The sequence below is a fragment of the Oncorhynchus gorbuscha genome, unplaced genomic scaffold (assembly GCF_021184085.1).
Source record: "Oncorhynchus gorbuscha isolate QuinsamMale2020 ecotype Even-year unplaced genomic scaffold, OgorEven_v1.0 Un_scaffold_3924, whole genome shotgun sequence".
NCBI lineage: Eukaryota > Metazoa > Chordata > Actinopteri > Salmoniformes > Salmonidae > Oncorhynchus > Oncorhynchus gorbuscha.
In genome coordinates, this window is record NW_025748061.1 from 28,475 (window position 1) to 40,249 (window position 11,775).

General features: G+C 46.9%; 1 pseudogene; it reads left to right on the forward strand.

Annotated features, from left to right (window-relative positions):
• Window positions 1-637: 637 nt before the first annotated feature.
• Window positions 638-10,005, forward strand: LOC124028261 (annotated as a pseudogene).
• The last annotated feature ends 1,770 nt before the right edge of the window (window positions 10,006-11,775 follow it).

The window sequence follows — 11,775 nt, forward strand, 5'->3', positions numbered from 1 at the left end:
AAAAGAGTGGTCCCATGACACTCTTTTTACAGCCTATGGGACACTGGTCATGTCTAGAAGGGATGACACTGATGTCAAAGTGACTATTGAGTTGCATCAGGTTAATTATAGCTCACCCTAACCCTTTTCATAACCTTAACCTATTCTCCTAAACTAACTGCGTAAGTTGTCCTAACCTGCTGAGTAAGTTACCCTAAATGTTTAAATGTGAAGCATCCGCTTAGCGTTTCCAATCACCACCAATGAAACATTTGATCTCAATATAGTTTTCTGTTCCCAAAACTGGAATATGTTATGAACAGAGTGGACTACGGTTTGTAGACTTTACCCTTTGCAAAAGTTTTCAAAAGTCGCGTTGTTTAGAAGGAGTGCAAAATGCAAAGTAAGTTATTGCACACGCGCATTTCAGAGTAGGCGTTCCCTGGCGGAAATATGAAGATAACGCTAGAACGGGCCAATAGGATCCCGCTAGCTCGTATTTGGCTCTGCCCCTTGGCCCATTTGTTCCCATTGGAAACGAGAGGCTGTGGTCTATCTTGGTTTATAGTTATAAAACATCTTTGCTACAACCTCTTTGAAACTACCAGTTTGTAAACCAATATTTGATACTACACTACCCACAATACTACGTCACGTCTTTGAACGTCACGTCAGCCCAAGACGAGTCACGCACGACTCTTGGGCATTAACATTTCAAACTTACAGTGCAGTCTTTTCATTCCTGAGACGTGCAGATACAGCTAACGTTAGCTATATGCAACAAAGACAACTAGCAAACTCATTTCAGACTGTCTTTACGTAGTGCATCCAATAACCATGGATATATTTTTAAAAAGCTGTCGCAATGAGCTGAAGGTAGGAACATAGACGGTTTCTGGTGGTCGCGCCGTTTGTTTGCTTTATCCATTTTCATTGTTTAGTTTGTCTTAACGGCTACCGTTAGCTAGTTATGTAGTCTTCTAAATAACTTCGACATGTACATTTGATGCACAAATTAGTGGGGTTTTCAGAGATATCAGGAGAAAGGTAGCTAGACATTAAATTCCGACTAGATCAAGTCGAAAGACTTGTCATTGAAAAACAGTAGGGCAATGTGACAGCAGCCTGCCGCATGGTCCCGGTGTTGCGTGTGGGCTCGTGCATGCGCATCAAATTAGATCAGACTGAGACAGTTGTCACCGTACACTAACTACATTTGAACTGTACTGTACATAGACTGTAATTACAGCTAGCTAGTTGGCTAGCCAGGCAAATTAGCATTGTCACGTGATCACATAATTGTGTTAAATGTAAATCATACACTGCTTCATTATGTTGCATGATATATATGCATTAATATATTTAAGTGATATTCAAACAAATATAATTGTTCAATTGTAATGGGCCATGAAAGTACATTTCTTGTAGGGTCAGCTGCCTGTCAGGTGCCTGTCAGGTGTCAATATGCCCACGTGCATTTTTTTGCTTTGCATGTCTGCCATACTTACAGTTACACGGTGGCTTTAATTTCAGGGTCTTGATGTCGTGCTCTTGACCTTAAGTGAAAAGAGCACTGTTTGGGTTCAAAACAAGCCCTATCAAGATTAGTGAGATCAGATGGTGTTTATAGCGCCTCAGAGCGTCACACCTTATTTACTCGGTGTTCAGTGACGGGGAAGAGAAGTCAGCACCAGCACAGATGTACTATCCAGTGTGTACATGGGGAGGCTGGGTTGAGAGAGAAGTCTAATGGGAACTGAAAGACAGGTGAGGTGCATTTCAATAGTTAACAGTGGCTTCCACTCCTCCTGTATCAATCTGAAAACATCATGGATAGATGAGACTGGGTTGTATCGTGGATAGATGAGACTGGGTTGGTGGATAGATGAGACTGGGTTGTATCGTGATAGATGAGACTGGGTTGTATCGTGGATAGATGAGACTGGGTTGTATCGTGGATAGATGAGACTGGGTTGTATCGTGATAGATGAGACTGTATCAGGATAGATGAGACTGGGTTGTATCGTGGATAGATGAGACTGGGTTGTATCGTGGATAGATGAGACTGGGTTGTATCGTGGATAGATGAGACTGGGTTGTATCGTGGATAGATGAGACTGGGTTGTACCGGATAGATGAGACTGGGTTGTATCGTGGATAGATGAGACTGGGTTGTACCGTGGATAGATGAGACTGGGTTGTATCGTGGATAGATGAGACTGGGTTGTATCGTGGATAGATGAGACTGGGTTGTATCGTGGATAGATGAGACTGGGTTGTATCGTGGATAGATGAGACTGGGTTGTATTGTAGATGAGACTGGGTTGTGGATAGATGAGACTGGGTTGTATCGTGGATAGATGAGACTGGGTTGTATCGTGGATAGATGAGACTGGGTTGTATCGTGGATAGATGAGACTGGGTTGTATCGTGGATAGATGAGACTGGGTTGTACCGTGGATAGATGAGACTGGGTTGTACCGTGGATAGATGAGACTGGGTTGTACCGTGGATAGATGAGAGACCGTGGATAGATGAGACTGGGTTGTACCGTGGATAGATGAGACTGGGTTGTACCGTGGATAGATGAGTGGTATAGATGAGACTGGGTTGTACCGTGGATAGATGAGACTGGGTTGTACCGTGATAGATGAGACTGGGTTGTACCGTGGATAGATGAGACTGGGTTGTACCGGATAGATGAGACTGGGTTGTACCGTGGATAGATGAGACTGGGTTGTACCGTGGATAGATGAGACTGGGTTGTACCGTGGATAGATGAGACTGGGTTGTACCGTGGATAGATGAGACTGGGTTGTACCGTGGATAGATGAGACTGGGTTGTACCGTGGATAGATGAGACTGGGTTGTACCGTAGATGAGACTGGGTTGTACCGTGGATAGATGAGACTGGGTTGTACCGTGGATAGATGAGACTGGGTTGTACCGTGGATAGATGAGACTGGGTTGTACCGTGGATAGATGAGACTGGGTTGTACCGTGATAGATGAGACTGGGTTGTATCGTGGATAGATGAGACTGGGTTGTACCGTGGATAGATGAGACTGGGTTGTACCGTGATAGATGAGACTGGGTTGTACCGTGGATAGATGAGATGTACCGTGGATAGATGAGACTGGGTTGTACCGTGGATAGATGAGACTGGGTTGTACCGTGGATAGATGAGACTGGGTTGTACCGTGGATAGATGAGACTGGGTTGTACCGTGGATAGATGAGATTGGGTTGTACCGTGGATAGATGAGACTGGGTTGTACCGTGGATAGATGAGACTGGGTTGTACCGTGGATAGATGAGACTGGGTTGTACCGTGGATAGATGAGACTGGGTTGTACCGTGGGTAGATGAGACTGGGTTGTACCGTGGGTAGATGAGACTGGGTTGTACCGTGGGTAGATGAGACTGGGTTGTACCGTGGGTAGATGAGACTGGGTTGTACCGTGGGTAGATGAGATGTTATACCGTGGATAGATGAGACTGGGTTATATCGTAGATGGATGAGACTGGTTATATCGTAGATGCTCCTGAGAATTTTCTTTCACCTGTCTAGTTGAGTTACTTCAGTACTCTGTTTACTCTTGATCTGCAACAGATGGCTGATGTCCCTTCCCTATACCTCCATACAGTACTACTGAGTGTTGGGGGGTGTTAATGACCCCTCTCACTGACTGGGAACATTTTAGCAGACACTCTTATACAGAGCGATTTACAGGACCAATTAGGATTAAGTGCCTTGCTCTAAGGGCACATCGATTTTATTTTTTCACCTAGTCTGCTTGTAGATTTGAACCAGCAATGTTTCGATTACTGGCCCAATGCTCTTAACTGCTAGGCTACCTGCTGCTAGGCTTCAGGCTGTAGACTGGCTAATTGTCACATGGCTTTTGTTATCGCAACAAGCTGCCTCTGTTAGCCCCTAGCTCTGTCACCCATGACTCGTGCTGCTGTCACAGACGGCCGTGCTCTGGGAAACACCCTACTTGTTTCTCAACTCCACATTAAAAACATTCAACAAAAACACGTAGTGGAGTTAACAGGCCGTCATGTAGCTTAGCCATTACATCACAGTCTGCTCTACTGAGGTCATTGATGGAATTAGCCGAAGGCTGTTTGACAAAGAGCTAGCCAAAGCCTTCAGGCAGGGGAATGAAGTCAGCCTTAGCTCATCCACTTTAGGCTACACTGGGATCTGCCATTGACCCTTCAGAAGGCTATTCAAACAGGGTTTTACTCTAGGATGGGGGACATTGTGCAGAACCGAGAGTACCTAATCTCCTGTGATCAGCATCATCATGACGCATTGACATTACAACACACACACAACCTGTCCACATAGCACTGTCCACATAGCACTGTCCACATAGCACTGTCCACATAGCACTGTCCACATAGCACTGTCCACATAGCACTGTCCACATAGCACTGTCCACTCACTAAGACACATCTGATAGCCTTAGAAGGCTCATTGCAAGAGTAATGGATAGACTGACCTGTATTTTCTCATGGTAAATTCCCTCATAGGAGTTGGATATTCTTGTGACTGTTTTCATCCCACTCTACCCTCCACAGGGGAACGCAGAGGGCAGCCCAGGGTTCCATGTGGTTCTGGGGAACGAGGCCTGTGACCTGGACTCCATGGTGTCAGCTCTGGCCTACGCATACTTCCTGTCCAAGGTGAGCGTAACCCACCCCATCATTTGGACCCGACCCATGTGTTGAGAATGGTTCAACAGAGAAAGCGTCAGGTGTTATAACACCTCTCTCTCCCTCCCAGACACTTGATTCTGGGAAAGTTCCTCTTCCCGTTCTGAACATTCCCGGCAAGAGTTCCGCTGCGCACGGACAATGCCTTCCTGCTGAGAGAGAGTGGCCTCTCCCAGGATGACCTGGTGTTCCGGGACGAGGTGGACCTGGGGAGTCTACACCGGGCCGGCCGGCTGGACCTCACACTGGTGGACCACAACGTGCTGCCCAGGTCAGGGTCAACCGTGACCCCCTAACCTCTGTCCACTGACAGTCATCCAGGATGTAAACACTTCCCCATGTGATCATCACCTGTGTCTCTATAAAAGCAACACTGACCTAGAGACTCCTTGAAATAGCTTGACTGAAGTCTGACTGTGTGGCTGTCTGTTGCAGCTCTGACTGTGTGGCTGTCTGTTGCAGCTCTGACTGTGTGGCTGTCTGTTGCAGCTCTGACTGTGATCTAGAAGAGGCGGTGTTGGAGGTGATCGACCATCACCTCCTGGAGAGGAAGCCCTCTCCCTCCTGTCCCGTTACCGTGGAGACGGTGGGCTCCTGCTCCACCCTGGTGGCAGAACGGATCATCCAGAAAGCCCCTGAAGTCCTCGACCAACAGGTGGCCCAGCTCTTATATGGTAACCAGAAATATAACTGATGTATGTGGAAATCATGTCAGTATTAAGTGAACTATGCCTTTAACTGCATCACTGTGTGACGAGACTGACATCCTGTTCTTTGTGATCACAGGCACCATAGTGTTAGACTGTGTGAACATGGCCCCAGAGGCAGGGAAAGTCACCCCTAAAGACAGCCAGTACGCTGGCCTCCTGGAGACGCACTTCCCCAACCTGCCACCAAGGGCGTCCTCTTCCAGTCCTTGCAGAATGCTAAATTTGACGTGTCAGGTAAACACCCCAGGATTAATACCTGAAGCTCAGCCTTGTGGATGTGGTTTTTGCCTCTCAGATTAGAACGATGGGCATCCCATGATATCAATGCCATATTTAAGTATGAAGGAGAGGGAGACCGACAATGTTTTTAGCTCGTATTCCCTTGTTCCCAGGTCTTACCACAGAACAGATGCTTCTGAAAGACATGAAGGTGGCATCAGAAGGAGATTTAAGACTGGCAGTCAGTGTGATATATATGACACTGGAGGTGGGTGTGCATCTTAACTATTCAATATGTGATACAACACAAGGTTACACGTACTACTGGTGGATAATAACATGGTTCAAATACTATCATGTACCCAGTTCTACTGCAGTATACCATCTCACAATGCATGTTTCACCTATGAATTCTTTACAGAATCTCATTTTCAGATCTAAACTGAACACAGTCCTCAAGTTATCAGAGCCTTTCCCCCATGCTACTGCCTGACACACCCTTCAGACACTTCCCTGTTGTTACTGCCTGACACACCCCTTCAGACACTTCCCCTACTTCACCCTTCAGACACTTCCCTGACACCCTTCAGACACACCCTTCAGACACTTCCCTGTTGTTACTGCTACTGCCTGCCTGACACACCCTTCAGACACTTCCCTGAGTTACTGCACTGACACACCCTTCAGACACCCCTGTTGTTACTGCCTGACACACCCCACTTCAGACATTGTTACTGCCTGACGCACCCTTCAGACACTTCCCTGAGTTACTGTGACGCACCCTTCAGACACTTCCCCTGAGTTACTGTCACCCCTTCAGACACTTCCTGAGTTACTGCCTGAACCCTTGACACTTCCCAGTTTGCCTGACGCACCCTTCAGACACTTCCCTGAGTTACTGCCTGACGACCCTTCAGACACTTCCCTGAGTTACTGCCTGACACACCCTTCAGACACTTCCCTGAGTTACTGCCTGACGCACCCTTCAGACACTTCCCTGAGTTAAACCCTTCAGACACTTCCCTGAGTTACTGCCTAAATGTAGTTACTGCCTGACACTTCCCTGAGTTACTGACCACCCTTCAGACACTTCCCTGAGTTACTGCCTGATGCACCCTTCAGACACTTCCCCTGACACACCCTTCAGTTACTGCCTGACACAGACACTTCCTTCAGACACTTCCCTGTTGTTACTGCCTGACACACCCTTCAGACACTTCCTGAGTTACTTGACGCACCCTGTTGTTACTGCCTGACGCACCCTTCAGACACTTCCCTGTTGTTACTGCCTGACACACCCTTCAGACACTTCCCTGTTGTTACTGCCTGACGCACCCTTCAGACACTTCCCTGAGTTACTGCCTGACACACCCTTCAGACACCACTGTTGTTACTGCCTGACGACACTTCCCACCCTTCAGACACTTCCCTGTTGTTACTGCCTGACACACCCTTCAGACACTTCCCTTGACACTTTGTTACTGCCTGACACACCCTTCAGACACTTCCCTTGTTGTTACTGCCTACTCAGACACTGCTACGCACCCTTCAGACACTTCCCCTGTTGTTACTGACTCAGCCCTGTTACTGCCTGACACACCCTTCAGACACTTCCCCATGCTACTGCCTGACACACCCTTCAGACACTTCCCTGACAGTTACTGCCTGACACACCCTTCAGACACTTCCCTTCAGACACTTCCCCATGCTACTGCCACACACCCTTCAGACACTTCCCTGAGTTACTGCCTGACAGACCTTCAGACACCACTGTTTGTTACTGCCTGACGCACCCTTCAGACACTTCCCTGAGTTACTGCCTGACACACCCTTCAGACACTTCCCTGTTGTTACTGCCTGACACACTTCCCGTCAGACACTTCCCTGTTGTTACTGCCTGACACACCCTTCAGACACTTCCCTGTTGTTGACGCACTGCCTGTTACTGACACACCCTTCAGACACTTCCCTGAGTTACTGCCTGACGCACCCTTCAGACACCACTGTTGTTACTGCCTGACGCACCCCTTCAGACACTTCCCTGTTGTTACTGCCTGACACACCCTGACACCACTGTTGTTACTGCCTGACACCCTTCAGACACTTCCCTGTTGTTACTGCCTGACACACCCTTCAGACACCACTTGTTACTGCCTGACGCACCCTTCAGACACTTCCCTGAGTTACTGCCTGACGCACCCTTCAGACACTTCCCTGTTGTTACTGCCTGACTGTTGAGTTACTGCCTGACACACCCTTCAGACACTTCCCTGTTGTTACTGCCTGCACCCTTCAGACACCCTTGCCAGACACTTCCCTGTTGTTACTGCCTGACGCACCCTTCAGACACTTCCCTGAGTTACTGCCTGACGCACCCTTCAGACACCACTGTTGTTACTGCCTGACGCACCCTTCAGACACTTCCCTGAGTTACTGCCTGACACACCCTTCAGACACTTCCCCATGTTACTGCCTGACACACCTTCAGACACTTCCCTGAGTTACTGCCTGACACACCCTTCAGACACTTCCCTGTTGTTTGCCCCACCCTTGACACTTCCTGAGTTACTGCCTGACGCACCCTTCAGACACTTCCCTGTTGTTACTGCCTGACACACCCTTCAGACACTTCCCAGTTGTTACTGCCTTACCTCAGACACTTCCCTGTTACGACCACCCTTCAGACACTTCACTGCTACTGCCTGTTACTGCCTGATGCACCCTTCAGACACTTCCCTGTTGTTACTGCCTGATGCACCCTTCAGACACTTCCCTGTTGTTACTGCCTGATGCACCCTTCAGACACTTCCCTGTTGTTACTGCCTGACACACCCTTCAGACACTTCCCTGTTGTTACTGCCTGATCAGACACTCTCTGTGTTACTGCCTGACGCACCCTTCCCTGTTGTTACTGCCTGATGCACCCTTCAGACACTTCACTGTTGTTACTGCCTGACGCACCCTTCAGACACTTCCCTGTTGTTACTGCCTGATGCACCCTTCAGACACTTCACTGTTGTTACTGCCTGATGCACCCTTCAGACACTTCCCTGTTGTTACTGCCTGATGCACCCTTCAGACACTTCACTGTTGTTACTGCCTGATGCACCCTTCAGACACTTCCCTGTTGTTACTGCCTGATGCACCCTTCAGACACTTCACTGTTGTTACTGCCTGATGCACCCTTCAGACACTTCACTGTTGTTACTGCCTGACGCACCCTTCAGACACTCAAAATGTGAAGGTGGGATGTTTCACCTAGTTCATAAAGATCACCCCCCACATGTGCAATCAGGTGGAACCACCCACAAGTAAAGGCACTTTAACCCTGTGCCTGTCTCTTCATGTGAACTTATAAAAGGGACTCAACAGCTGCACTTGAGTTCATACTGAGATTTACAAACAAACTGTAATATCTATAAATGTTGTCCCTCAGGCTTTTCTACAGAGACGAAGCTTACAGCAAGAGCTATGTGAGTTCTGCCACAAGCACAGCTACAACCTGGTGGTGGCTATGACGATCTCCTTCAATGATAACAAGGAGCCCTTCAGGCAGCTGGCCGTCTACAGCTCCAGCACCTCTACAGGGGGGAGGTAGATCTACACCATCCCAATCAGACATGATCCCATAGTGTTGACTATCTAGAGTTAAAGTAAGTCATTATGAAGAGTTGATAGTAAGCTTTGGGTTGCCAGGGTTTTTTTGTTTTTTTTTTGACATGGTCTTTGTTGTCCTGCAGATGAGCCAAGCCTTGGAGCAAGCCCAGAGACCCAGTCTGAGCCTGAGTCCAATGAGCAGCCCTTACTCAGACATCAGGGCTTACCTCCAGGGCAACACGTTGGCCTCCAGGAAGGGGGTGCTGCCCATCATCAAGGACTTCCTGAGGGACAGGGAGCGAAGAGAGGTGCATTGTGGGACCCTAGAGGAGAGTTACGAGGTACCACAGCAACGAGCGTACACTGAGGACGCTGGGATAGAGGACTCCTACTTCCCCCACCCCTATGAACAGTCTGGTGGAGGGCTGTCCTTGACAACGGACTGCCCAAGATCAGCGCTGAAGCTCTGACGGAGAAGTTCAGCAAGATGGCCAGCGAAGAGGAGAACGCAGGGGGACTCTGATGTCACTCACACTCCTGGTGGTCAGCGGAGCACCCAAGCTCACTAACCTGTATAACAGCTGGATGGCCAGAGTTCTCGCAACAGGATTCAGACCAGTCAGAACAGATTGTTTGTGACTGTGCAGGGTGTTGAGCTCGGCACAACATTGATCCGCTGGAATGAGGACTGGGAGGCACACTGTTCCCAATCCAGAGGAATAAACAATCCACTGGCAATCATATTGGAGATGATGGATATGCATTGAAAATATTAGTGACACTCCGTGCTACGTTAGTGACACCCGTGCTTTTACGTTAGTGACACCCGTGCTTTACGTTAGTGACACCCGTGCTTTACGCTAGTGACACCCGTGTTTTTACGTTAGTGACACCCGTGCTTTATATGGGGGAGGGGTTCCGAGTGGCGTATGTGTCCAAGGCACTGCATCTCAGTGCTAGAGAGGCGTCACTACATACCCTGGTTTGATTCCTGGCTGTATCACAACTGGTCGTGATTGGGAGTCCGGGCGGCGCACAATTGTCCCAACGTCGTCTAGGTTAAGGTTTGGTCGGGTAGGCCGATATTGTAATAAGAATTTGTTCTTAACTGACTTGCCTAGTTAAATAAAGGTTAAAAAAAAATATTAGTGACACCGATGCTTTCATCCTTGAATGGGAATAATTTAATTGGAACTCTGTTAATGGAAAAATACTCCCAGTTGTTATGTTTCCGGGAAATAGATTTTGCTGTCTCTCTCTTCTCCCCAAGAGTGTGTGTGCAGCCTAGACTAATGTGTATATGAACATTTTTGTGATAGATGCCTAAACCAATATGTGGCCCCACTTTATTTTGGATAGTCCAGCTGTAGAACGATCTGTTGATAAGCAACTTACTAAGCTTAGGTAAGGGTTATTAGTTAGTTGGGGATAGGGTCAAAGTTAAGTTTAGGGTTTGGTTAAGGGTTGGCGCTTAGTACATAGTTGGGGCTGAAATGTGATAGTCTGTAGAGCATCTACAAATGGACTGTCCAAATGAAGTGTTACTCTGCATGATATGCAGTGTTGATTTGACATAATTGATAAGCAGTTTGACGTTGAAGTAAAGTGTTTGTGTTGAATAGTTATTGCTAGAGATAGCTAGACATTATTCCTTGACGGTTTTATTGATAATAAATCAGTTCTGAATGTTCTTCTGATTCAAAACACCATTATAATACTGATTCTTCCCCAAATGAAAGATTTTGTATACTGCAAATGTATGTAAACAATTTATTTAAGAATTATCTGATTATATGCAATTGTATCGCACGAAGATACAGTAACTTCCGTTGGATTGTGTTAAAACACTTGGTACCAATGATATTCCTGATGTTATTTAGAATATAATACTTTGATCTCTTATCTGAAACTAGGACTCCTCAGAACCAAGGTACTTCCAGGCCTGATGTAGTCTAGTTAAATAACTATTTATTTCATAAAATGCTCTAAAACTGATGAGAACAGTGTTTGAGATGTAGCCATAATCTGCACTGAAAGGTAGAGTAGATTTCAGTCAAGGTTAGACCATTAGCAGATGTTATGTTATGAAGGACAATCAAGTGAAAAATGTCAGTTTGACCTTTTTAATAATTTGGAAATGTAATGGTTTCACCTGAAATGTTTGAAAATGATTTAATAGTATTAAAGTTTCTTATCCTGTTTTGTCCATGTTATTTCAACTCAGTAGTTGTGATGTTGGGACCATGGAAGTTCCTCCCAGTGTGGGATCTACTGTCTACCTTCCTCTAGAGTTTGGCCGTATCCAAATGTTCATACCGTTTCTGTACCACACTGGGGTTTGTTGTACCGGAAGTGCTCACTTATTCTTTACGCACAAAATAAATTAGGCAACAGGGTTCTTGATCCAGGAGTGCATTGAATGTTTCTATTGTAACCAAGAAGCTTGATCTTGACATCTAGCCACTTAGCAAGTTAGCAAACCAAATGCATAGCTGGAGCCCAGAGCTGGATATCATGTATTTCTTATACTTATACTTAAGTTTCAA